Here is a 12,966-nt window from a genome sequence, read left to right on the forward strand (position 1 = left end):
CTGAAACTAAATTACCTTAATAGAAAAGCACCAATTTCACATGTTTTTTTTGATAAAAACTTTTTGCACTAGGAAGAGTTTTATATATTTTTTGGTCATAACAAAATTGCTGTATTTCGCAAAACTGCACTGGAAACAAAGCTCAAATAAAATCAGAAATCAGGATGGGCCACTAAAGCCTAATCTGTGCATCTTTAGTGCTAACGTTAAAGCTGGACCAGCTGGATCAGTTTTGGAAACACAGGAGATGCTGTTTCTGTTGGAGATAGCAGCATCCAGCGATGTCACAATAGGAAGTTTACATTCATTTTGGCTGTTTTTGTTGTTTTCTTCCCCAAAATCAAAAATTGACTGCAGCTGATCCCTCGCCAGGAATATCAGAAAATATTCCCAACAGCTGTTCTCACGGTTTTTATCGTTTAAAATATCGTTTTTAAGCTCATCGTTCTTGCATTTCGTCCTTTTTTTGTGCTTTTTATGCATTTGAAAGACAGTTCGATCCTCAAAGATCCTCCATTGTTTATGAGTGTAAAAGTGACTTTTCATTGTTTTTTATTCTTTTCTTTCTTCCTTGTTCTTAATACTTCTGTCGTGTTCGCTTAGACAAACAATCTGGTGGGACTGACTGCGCTATGGTGTCGGTAAATTTCAAAGGAGGTGAGACATTTTTCCCATCAAACCATGGTCCTAATAAATGACAACATGTCGTATCTGACCCTACCGTGCCTATCTAAAGGGGTCACTGGGGTACACCCTAGACAGGTATGGGCTGAAAAAGTGTCTCCAAAATATAAGAAAAATTAAAGACTTTTGATGCATGTGGACAAATAGTATTGATTCCCAGCACTCCCCCTCCACACACACACACACTGTCTCTCAATCACACACACACACACACACACACACACACACATTTCTTTGTTTTAAATACGTACTGAGGACCATGCCTTGACTTCCATTCATTTTCAACCATCACTATGGACTAACCATGACCCTAAACCTGACACCCTAGTCCTAAATCTAACCCCTAGCCCAGAAAAAACGCGAGGACCAAAAAATGGTCCACCCTTTACTAGTAAAATGGGCAAAGAAACGCTCTCACTCAGCTGCAAGGGTCAATTTACTTCTCAATTGATGCTTTGACGATGGGTTAAAAAGAAGCAACTTCTTAATATAATCCGAAAAATTTAGATTCCTGCCTTTGAACGAAACCTAAATAAAACTCCTGAAATGTTATTATAATTTGCTAAACCTTAAGCTTTAATTGTGTTAATGATGGTAAAATATCATAAATTTTGATAGAGTAACATCACAAAGCTTAATCACGAAGCAAAACGCATATTCTGCAGTGAAACATCCAGACCTGTCAGATGCCTGCATGTACAATCACACTGGCCTTATTTTTAATGCAACGCCTTTAAATTATTTCCACATTCCAGCCACGTTGTTTTTGTATGAATGCATGGCATTACCACATATTTGAAGGTGCACAGCGATGACGCTATATGTTGAGGTTAGGAGCCTGTCTAATTATTTCCAAGGTGCAGCAGACTTTAGCTCCACACTAAACAGCCTTGACAGCTATGTGTACAGGTGTGGGTGTATTCATGTATATTTGGCATCTGGGTTTATGTGCGGAGATGCTGAAGCTCCCCTCGCTGCCTGCTGACACCTCCTCGGCGAGAAAGGACCGTCCCTCCCTCCTGCTGAATTATTTAAAGGTGGAGGGATGAGAAGAGGAGTGAAGGATTCAGGTACCCTTCTGCAAACGATCCAAACCTCAGCACAACTTCACTAATTACCATCCTCCCTTCCGTTGTTCGCGTTCCCTTCGCTCTTCTGCAAGTTCCTCCACGGCGTCCCCCATGCTCCCCGCTCCCCCCCTCGGCTCGCTCCTATACCAGAGTTAACAACTTGCCAGGAGAAATACGATTAACGCAGCAGAGAGCCACAGTTTGCTTAAGAGGCGACACACACGAGCAATATTTCCCCCGACTGTGCTTTGACAGACAGAAATTTGTGGGAGAGGAAAGGTGAAGCAGGGAGACGGGCTGTGCCTGGGAATAATAACAAGGCAGCGCCGCAGCCCACCTATAATTTAGTGGGTTTCGACTCAGTTCGTGGCGACACCCCCTGCTTCAAACGCACACAGGTCAGGAGAACTGAGTCTAAATTATCTTTGAGCATGAGAAGGATTTCTTCTTATACCCGTTGCCTGCTCCAGGTGTACTGGTGACATCTAGCCTCTGCTAAGCTAACGGGGAAGATGTCTCCTTTCAGAGCAGACATATGGATTTCTAAAAAAAATAACAAATAACATTGATTCTTTATTGTGTAAGTAACATTTTTGGCAGCGCGTCCTTTATCATGAACAGTGTGTATAACCAGCCTCAGCATTGCCATCTTTGCATTCCCATTGCACCTCTAATCACATGAAACACCAGCATCTGCTCTCATGTACAGGTGCATTTCAGTACACAGACGAAAAGTCAATTAATTCCAGCACTTCAATTTAAGATGTGTACATTAAATAGATTCATGACACACAGAGTGATATATTCAAGTGCTTGTGGTTATTTATTTTATTGAGGTGATTATTAAGGCTTACAGGTGATGGGAATGAATCAAAGTTCAATTAGAATACTACATCAGACCAATAATAAATCAAATCTTTCATTCTACTGAAAAGTATGTTTGTTTTACCGCACCGTTTATGTACTCTACACCTAGCCAGGGCTCCTTCTACATGAGTGCAGCGTCATGGAGGTGCTCAACCTGTGGCTCCGCTGAGGTGTTAAAGAAGCCCAGGTTGGTTGGTCAGCGGGCCTCCGCTTGTCTTCGGCGTTGGCTCCGGCGTCTCTCTCTTGACGACGCCGCAGAGTTTAGATCAGGCCAGTTTTGCTGGCCAATCAAGCGCAGGGACATCATGGTCATTAAAGCAGGTCTTGGTGCTTTTGGCAGTGTGGGCAGAAGCCAAGTCCTGCTGGAAAATGAGATCAGTACGTCCATAAAGCTTGTCAGCAGAGGGAAGCATGAAGCGCTCTGAAGTTTCTGGCTGCACTGACTGAACACTTGATGAAACACAGCGGACCAGCACCAGCAGATGACATGGCCCCTCAGATCATCTCTGACTGTGGAAACTTCACACTGGACCTTAAGGGACTTCATCCAGCCTTTGGGACCTTGACTTCCAAATGAAAGACAATACTTGTTTTCATCTGAAAAGAGGACCTTCTCCCGTCCTCTTTCTCCTCAGACCAGGTAAGACACTTCTAACATCGTCTATGGTTCAGGGGCGGCCTTACAGAAGAAATGCAACAGCTGTAGCTAATGTGTTGAAACATCTGTGTGTGATGGCTCTTGAAGTGCACCAATCCACGCTTTGTTAATCTTCATCAAACTATTGGATGAGCTTTAGTTAGCGATCTTCCTCGATCCTGCAAGTATCACTATTACTTTTCCTTCCCCACAACTTTTCTCCAGTATGTTTGGCTGCAGCCCTGACTGTCAAAAACAGGATTTTTGGATTTTTGTGTAATTCATAATCATCCCAATCAACAGAAATAAATGTTTGAAATACATCACCCTCAGCGCAAATAACGAGTTTCACTTTTTGAATCAATTTACTGCAGTAAAATGACCACTGAGTAATATGCAAAGTTGACATACGCTCCAATCACCGTTAAAACTTAAATCTGTCTCAAAGCAAATATGAACAATATCAAAATAAATAAAAAATACACCTGTTTCTAATATTTAGTACCACATTGGAGAATCAGGTTGTGCAAAATTGTCAGAAGCAGTACATTTTGTGAAGCACACTCCATCAAACTATTATAGAGATAAGGAACCAGCCCACCACCCAAAATAGTGGCATGAAAAGTCAGCAGAGAAAGAGAAGCAAAAGTGCATTTGAAAAAAAAAAGAATATGACATATGAAAGATAAATGTGTGATATTAAATTCCTTAGTTAAACGTTTAGGGCTAAAACATTGTATGATGTAGAAAAAATACATGTAAGCAAACAAGTTAATGTTTTAGTAGGAAGGCAATGCCAAAAACAAGAGATTTTTCTTTGAATGAAAATTGCTGCAGGTTGTAAAAAAATGGTTTCAGTCGTAAAGAGAGTGGAAGAATGTCATAAAAATGCCAAAAGAATATTTACACATATAACATTTGACAGGACAACAGTCCCACACAATGCTGCAGCTATGTTTTCCATTAGAGCACTCTAACTTCCAGAGAAACTTTACTGTGTTTTCTGCAAGCATCAACAATTGTTCCTTCTTTAAACAATGAGCTTTTCAACATGGTTCCTCGCGGTTTTGTTTGTTAGCAGTTTGCATTTGAAACTATGAAGCTACTGATTTAGGCTTCACTTTTCTTTCTCACTTTTAAAAGGGAGAATATTTTAGACCAGAAGCACCAACAAAAAATATATGTATAAGACGAATTTGAAATTGGATTAATACCTGAGTTTAAATTTAAAACCATTTAATATATATGTCAATATATGTTTATCATGCTCCAGAATATGTTGTAGAAAACACAGATAGTTGTAAAACTATACTGAACATGACTTAAATGTGTCAAAAATTGAAAGAGACCTGCCGAAATGTAATGCTAAAGAACATATAGTATATTTCTAAATGCTGTAATTTTGAAAATAGTTTATACTAATTTTGATCATTTCAGTCAGTTGAGTTTATCAAGACTGAAGACAGAAAAAAGCAAATAAATATTATAAGGAACTGAAGAACAAAATGAAACCACATAGTCCAACGTAAACTGAAACCAGATAACACATAACATGATAATAACGCTAAAACAATATCTGTTTGATAACACAGTAGTTTTATTGATATGCCTATGGTAAATATATCCAATCTAGAAATGATACTAATTCAGCTCATTAGCCCAAAAATTTTTTGCAGTGATCTACAAATGATGTTTTTGTTGTGTGTGGTTGGAAGAAAAAGGACAGAACGAATGGCAGAAATAGAGGCAGAGATGTGTTGACAGGGAATGAGGGAATGCAGAAGAAGGCGAAGGGGGAGGGAGGGAGGGCAGCCGAGTGGTTTTGGGCCGACTGAATGCCAGCAGGTCACAGAGGTTCCCTTTAAATTTAGAACGAACCGCGAATGCTCTCTGTCTCCTCCAAAAGGCTGAATGACTGATTATAATGGCTGCCTGTTTCCATCTCGTCCCGTCAGCCTCGCTCCGTGCTGCTTTCTGAAGCGGCGCTGTGACCAGCGAGCTAACATGTGGGCAGGCCTACAATTTACAATTACAATTTAGGCATTTAGCACCGGCCCCAATCCAAAGTGAATGACAAAAAGAGCCAGAAGAGGGAGAGAGAGGGAAAAAAAAAGGCCTGTGATTCCTGTGATCCTCTGCATCATGGAAAAACACAATGTGCAACACAGGGGACAAGGGGACAATGGGAAAAATTATTTGCTGTTCAGATCTATAAACTTGGTTTATTTATTCTCATATATGTCAAATTTTCATGTAAATAAAAGCCGATATGGCAAAAGAACCGGACCAGAGACACAACATGTTTCCTTAATGTTTATTAAAAATGGATAAGTAGTAGTTATGTTGCTTTAATCATCCTAATCTTTTCTAAACATCTTATTTAGAAAGGTAAGTAAGCTAAAAATGATTGTTAATGGACTTCCAAACTTGCCTGATTTTAAGATAACAGAGTCACTCGTTCGGCCTGCTCCAAACAAAGACCGCAGCTGCCTGTGACCATGCAGATCAGACTTCAGCAGAGATCTTTTTCTTTATTTAAGGTCTTTAATATGTAAAAGGGAAAATTTTGCTACGAGTGTATAGAAATAGAAATGTTAGTTTTTAAGGCAGTAGAAAATGAAGGAGTTACCAGAATATCCTAGTTCATGCATCAAAGCATATGCCCCTAACCTTTATTGGATTTTTATTGAATTCAAAAGAGTGCATCCATGAAGGTGCTGTATGTTGGTTGATGTGTTTACGGACAGAAAACGGTGGGAGTTCACAGTTTTTATGTAGTTGATGAATATGAAAACAATATTGAGATTTTTCAATATTTGATCTGCTGTATGGCGATCAGAACCGATCAAGGGCAAACGGTCCAATTCTGATCTCCGGCTGATGACTAGTGATATCAGTTTATAAGGTTTTTAAATGTCTGATATTATTCTATTTTAGCTTCGTTGAGCTTTAAATGTAAAGCATTAGGATGTAGGCCTTATAATTGTATTGTTTGTTTATTTTCATCAAAAAGCCCATACCTGGGACCTGAAGAAGTCCCATTTACAGGGCGGCAGTTCCTTTCCCCAACACTGACTGTCTGCTCGCTCTGATCAAATAAACATGAGCGAAGAGAGACACTTCCCCAAAATGTAATAGAAAAACATGAAAAATACAAACTCATTTCCTGCTCAGGTTCACTTCTGTTTCTGAAGCGACTGCCTGCCGTTATGCACAGACTGGGCAACAGAGAGCTCCACACAGAAATGTCGAACACCTACAGAACCACAATGCCTCCAAACCTCCAACAGTGAGAACACATGTACACAAATCAATGCCAGTATGATTTGTGGGAAAATGCACGCCATAACTCATTACACTTGTTTCTTCATTTTAGAAACAAATTTGTAGTCTCCTCACTAAATGACAGAAAATGCATCATCAACTACAGGGAGTATATGAGTGTCTCTCTTTAATGCAATTAATTAAAGTTGATGTTTTTAGCGGCTGGTTATATATTTAAACCTCCGTCTTCTCAGCAGTCTAATGTATAATCTGTTTACAGCATTTACAGTATTACCAGACTGCCTATGATTGTAATAAATATTACAGCATTTATGTCATGCATTTATCAGTATATAAATTACTATTGCCTGTGCTTTACATTACAGGAGCAGCAGGACAATTGTCGGCAGAAATTTGCTGTTATTCTAACAATAAGAAAATTACAACGCGTCGCAGCTGCGTTTATCTGTCCGCGAGGCGCAGAGTCAAAACGTCCTATATGGTTCCTGCCATCATTGGCCAGAGGAGGTTCGGATCTCCTCCCTTTTTGTTATGGCATATAGCAGAGGATCCCGTTGCGTTGTTTTCACGAGTTCGCCGTTTAGGATCTCGGATGTGAGGCGCGAGAGTTAACCCGAAGACAGAAAAAGCCACGGCCAGAGGCATAATTAAATGTTAATGCATCCTATCAGATATCTGCTCATTTAAAAAGACTAACAGCCCGGCCACCATTACACTGCTTCACATGCATTAAAGAGCAACACTAAAACCATAGTTTTGTATCCTTAGGAAAAAGATCTCACAATGATAATGATGACTTGTTCTCAACACACATCCAACAGGCTTTGAAGCCCAACATTTCCTCAATATAAGATCAGTGCAATCCACAGTGGAGGAAATTCTTACTGATATTTATGAAGTGTATCTAAAAAGAAACTCAAAGATGGTTTTGTTCTTTAAAATGAACAAACAGCCAGTTCCCTGCACTTTTGATTTTAGTTCTCCTTTTATACAGTATATAAATATTAAATCATGTAATAAAGACAATTAGGGCTGAGGGTGAGAAACTGCTTCTAGATGAATAGCGTTGAAATGACATTTAGTGCGAGCGTGCTCGTGGTAGATTTCGTGTAAGCAGGCAGCATTTCAAAGATGAGGACAGTATGGAGGGGAGAAAAAAAACACACACACAACATCAAAGCAGAGAAGGCAAATAAAAGCAAACAGAGCAGGTACTCACTCGGACAGATGCAGGAACAGCCCCCCAAAACACATCAGTGAAATGCACCAGTACGCCTTTACCATCCAGTCAGGGTGCAAGCTATAGTTGCCTTGGCCCTGGATGGGCGTTATTTGTGAGCCAAATCCTTAAAGAACAAGAAGCTTTCTCTGCGCCTAAAACCTGCCGACAGACAGGGGGCTTTGAAGGCCCCCAACTGAGCTCGGCACAGAGCTTTGAAGCCAACTGAAAACTCTGCTTTATGGGACTAAATGAAAGGAGTAAAGTTGGAGAAAAGGCTGAGAAACACACAGCACTGTCACTGTTTTTTTTTTTGCTTCTTTTTACCCTTCTGCCTTGTGATTGTGAGTTTGTCTGCAGTTTGATACGTAGCCGCACAGTTAGCCAAACTTTGTCAACAGAAATCTGTTTTGTCAGATTTATCGGTGAAAGCTATTTCATGTTATTATGTTGCGACATGTCAGCTATTATAACTGTAAACGCAACATATGTATAAATGCAGGAAGGATCCTTTCACCAAGCGATTCTATTTATCAGGAAACAAACCAATGTTTATACGCTACATGTATACAGCTCGTGGTATGTTTTAATATACCGTGATTAACATAATTTTATTTTTAGGTTTGAATTACAAGTGCAAACATTTGCAGTATGAACTTTGTCTGTTTCCATGGTATTACATTGGTTTGTATCATTTCAATATTTTATCTATAATGTGTTTTTACATGACGGCTGTACTAAACCATAAAAGCAGACAAAATTATTTGGGAAAAGTGCGATAGTGAAATTTAGTTAGATTTTTTTCATCCACTGACAAAAGCTTAGATAAAACTTGCATGTATCAAGTTTGTTAAAACGCATTAGATTTTCTCTGTTGGCTCTACGATGGCACACTTTCTTCTTTAACCTTAGGCCTTGGATATTTGCTATAGAAAGCAGCATCAAATGGTCTTTTTGAGTTATTGAATCTGTTTTCATCATATTTAGTTCCATCATGTTCACTCTATTTGCATTTTAGAAAATGTTGATTTTGTTGTAGTTTTTTTTATTTTACATTTGTTTTTTTTGTTTTTTTTTATATAATTTGTCATCGAATCGCATTTTAAAAAAAAATCACAGTTAGCCAAAATAAAGAATAAGAGCTTGTGTTTGCAATAAAAAAAAAACAAAATGAAAAAAAAAATCCCCAACACAAACAATATGTTTATATTTCTAAAGGTGTGTTTTTGAGTCACTGCAGCAACAAATGTTTTCGCAACCGTTCTGATCTTTGTTTTTCTTGTCTCATCATTTCAAAGGCTGCTATTTTGCAGAGCTTATATGCAACCTATTATCAGATTTATCCACATTAATCCCAAAGATGGTTATGGATAAAACGATGCTTTCGCAGATAAAAATGAAGAATATTTCCACGGTAATAAAAGCGTTTGTTTGTCAGACGGCGTAAACAGTCTCCAATGAGGTGAAATGCTGAGTTCTCCCCCCCCTGTTCTGTCACCTTGTTGTTTGAGCTGTGGTTGTGAAAAACAAATCTAATGGCACGAGTTCTCCATGACACATCATTTCCACGCTGCTTTTTATGCTCCTCTGTCGAACTAATTATCTGGGAAAACAAACAGCCCTCATCCAGGCCCAAGCCTGCGCGTCCCACAGATGCTCGGGATGCTCTTTTGACACACATCTGCAATCGAATTGCCTTTCGCCGGACACGCTGACGCCATTTATCACCTTCTCCATCTCCCTTTCTCTCTCTCGGCCCTTTCAGCGAGTCTTTTGGAGACGCACAAACCATCTCGAACAGACAAAACAGCGGACAAGCCTCTGTGATGTCCCGGCTCATTCCACTCCTCTCCTCTCCACTGCCGCGCTGGGACCCAAAACCAACACGCACATAATGGAGCCTTGTTGGAGTTGCCCTAATGTTTCTAGTGTCATGTAAATGAGACGGGAAGAGGGCAGGAAAGGAGAAGAAGAGGAGCGAGCTGGAGGAGGAGGCGACAGTGGGAGTGTTTGTGTGTCCGAGGAGGCCGCTAAGCTCCCATTACCAAAGGATTAGGCAAATGCTGCCGTTGTATCGACGCTGGTTCGACAGTGAACCGCCAACCCTAATCCCCTCCTCTCTTCTCTCTTCGACAACGCCTCGTCAACGCCTCCTCTCCTCCTTCCCGCCCTATATAGTCCCTTCCACCACCTCCTCAATCGTTTGTCAAAAATATTTCACAGAAACTTTCTGGGGTCCGACTCTTTCGACTCTCGCTCCCCAACTCGCTCCGTGTTCTTTTTTTTTTTTTCAATCGGGAATATCCAGCCGAGCTCGAAACTCAAGAAGCACACAAATACCGCCAGAACTACTTGGTTTGCAGCCAGAATAAATTTGTCTGCTCATTGATTTCTCTGACATGAGATGTGAGTGTGTGTGTGTGTGTGAGCGAGCGAATGCGCGAGAGGTGATCAATATTGAAAGCCAGGGTGCCTCTCTGGTTCTCTCTGTGATGTGTTCGCCTGGAGCCTCGCAGTGAAGCTGTGACCTACTGGCTCCTGAGCGCACCAGCTCCTCACTTCACTGCTCCTCGGAGCGCGGGGAGGGGGACCAGGGGCTGGTCCCTGGATGCTGCCTCACTGGTCCCTGAGCACACTGGTGGCTCCTGGTGAAGACTTCACCGGTTTTTTTTTTTATCCTCCTGCAGAATGAAAAGGAAAGAGCATACGTTATTATCTGTTGGAAACATGGGGGTTGTATCAAAACTTTATGCTACGTCTCCATGAGATTCTCACAACATGATAGCTTTGAGCTGGAATTGCACGGCTCTACTGTATTCTGGTACTTACATTAAATTAAAAACATGAAATAGTCGTTCGAAATTACCTAATTGCTTTTATGTAATAACAATTCTTCCGACTGCTGGCAAAATAATACAAAATAATAATGTATAGATTTTCACGGTTGAACTGCTTTTATTTCTAACATTTCCTATGGTGAGCATTCTGCGCTGTAGATGAAAGGACGTCTAAATACTCCCAGGCTAACATCAGTATGTATTTGCTCTAAAACTGCTTTTCAGGGCATTTTTAACATTTCAATTCACTAAAAAAAACACCTTTACTCGATGAGCTACACGGTCACAGAGCGTCACAACATACAGAAGTCAAGGAAAGTTGGTGTGTGCCAGTTAGTTTTATTGTCGCTGCTACTACATTAATCACAATGTAGATGACATGCGATGCAAATTTAAAGACAAATTAAATTCCCTCATGTTTTGCTGAGATTTTATGCCAGCAATGCATCATCTCTGTGTTATATCATAGAGGAGCTGCCGCCGCACAAGTGTCCGAGAGTTTTGGTTGGAAATTACGATTCATGCTCGACGACTGCTACTTCTGTGACAACAACGGTTTTTATCAGTACACCTTGGATGCTTAATGCTTTAGACAAAGATGCATGTTATTTATATCTGTCTTGATAGTCAAAACAAATAGATATTATTGTCATATTTGCAACTATTCGTTCAAATTTTAATCTTTAAATAAACAAACATTTTATTTTTTCCAAGCATATGGACTAATAATATGTGCCACAACTGAAATTGGTGCTAAATTAAAGGGAAATGCCTTTTTCGGTTCATGGCGTTTGCACATTTTTACAGATTTAAAACTAATTTAATTCCAACTTTAAGCTCAGTCCACTTTTATTCCAGGCAGATTTGCTTGGACTAACTCTAGATGAAACGTCTAGGTCTAAATCAGGGCTATGTATAGACTTAACTCTGACTTATGTCTAAAAGAGGTCCACATCAAGCCCTAACATGGAAATGAGATGAACTGTATTGTTATTTTGCGTGTGATGGATAAACTTAAGCAAAAATATAGAAAACAAAAACATCCCAGATTTTGTAGTTGGTTCTAATTTTTCATTGCTTGTTGTTATTCTGTGTGCCACAAACAGCATTGTAGGTCCATGAAGCCCACATTAACTGGATAAATAGTGAGTGTCACTGCTCTGAAATACTGGAAGTTCATCTTTTTTTTTTTAAGCCAGGGGGAAATTAAGTGTCAGTCTTTAAGTCAGCTGAATTGCAGTTTGCAGCAACAGCTGGGGGAGGGGGAGTGTGGCTGTTATCAGTAGTTCATACAGCCAGGGAAAAGTCCCGTCACCCCAGTGCTCTCTAAACACCTTTATTTCAACAATTACATTCAAATGACAAAAAAAAAAGTCTTCCGTCATTTAGTTGCCTTTCTTACCCCTCTTGTTGTGCTAATATGCTGCTCTAAACGCTTAAAAAGTGCAAAATATGCATAATGATGCAACATATGTAACATATGTGGATGCAAAAACAAAGACATGCTTAATCTCTGCAGGAGTTCACGCTAACTATTCAAAACAGTTCAGGCTGAAGAATGTTGTCGAGAAAAGACGCAGCTATTCTGAGACAAACTGGCTGTGTGATGTGTGTCACTGTTGGAAAGTGTGTGTGTGTGTGTGTGTGTGTGTGTGTGTGTGGGGGGGGGGGGTTGCATGTTGGGCTGCACAGTGACACAGTTGCAGGCAGAACTTGGAATACTCAATTATCACATTAGCACATCCAGAGAGCCGCCCGAAGAGGCTGCCGCACAACAGGCCGTGTGCAAACACACAAGTGTGCACGTACGGATACACAGAGCTCGCACATAACTGTGGAGCTGCAGGCCCCCCGCCGAGGAGCTCAAACACACCAGCTGAGGGGGCGGCGATGGGGGTGCTGCGGAGGGAAGAGGAGGGCGTCTGGTTGAAGAAAAACACGAGGCTGGTGAGTGACATTGAGTCCAAGGTTAAACATGAACCAGCAGCTCTGCTCCGTTCTGCTACAGGTGGCGTTGGGAAAAGCAGAAGGAGAAAAGCACCTCGACAAGTCGCCCGTGCGGGAGGTGCGGTAAGGAGGCGCGGTAAGGTTCTGAAGGAGGTGCCGATCGATTCGACCTAAGGTGCTTCGCAGAATCCCCCTTTTTTTCCCGGCAAAACACTCAGCCAAGAACAATAACAGTGTGTGAGCTAATTTTCACTGCAATTAGCCCCACATAGAAGCAAGGGACATTTGTTGGCGTCAAAATAGGGAGAAATTTGTTTTGCTTTTTCTTGGCTCGTGAAGAAATTATATATTAGCTTTAAAAGTAACAATAAAAGTAAAATTGTTTAAGGTCAGAAAAGACAGTGCCGTAATAGGCTAAAA

The 12,966-nt window shown here is 40.6% G+C and overlaps 1 long non-coding RNA gene across 2 annotated transcripts in view; it reads right to left on the minus strand.

Annotated features, from left to right (window-relative positions):
- LOC110367891 overlaps positions 1 to 8,010 on the minus strand; it is a 32,998-nt gene extending 24,988 nt beyond the window's left edge. For both annotated transcript variants that reach the window (XR_004928943.1, XR_004928941.1), the window contains exon 1: positions 7,763 to 8,010. This is a non-coding gene — a long non-coding RNA (uncharacterized LOC110367891). The remainder of the gene's footprint in view (positions 1 to 7,762) is intronic.
- Between the last annotated feature and the right edge of the window lie 4,956 nt (positions 8,011 to 12,966).

Source organism: Fundulus heteroclitus, chromosome 3 (assembly GCF_011125445.2).
Source record: "Fundulus heteroclitus isolate FHET01 chromosome 3, MU-UCD_Fhet_4.1, whole genome shotgun sequence".
NCBI classification, from domain to species: Eukaryota; Metazoa; Chordata; class Actinopteri; order Cyprinodontiformes; family Fundulidae; genus Fundulus; species Fundulus heteroclitus.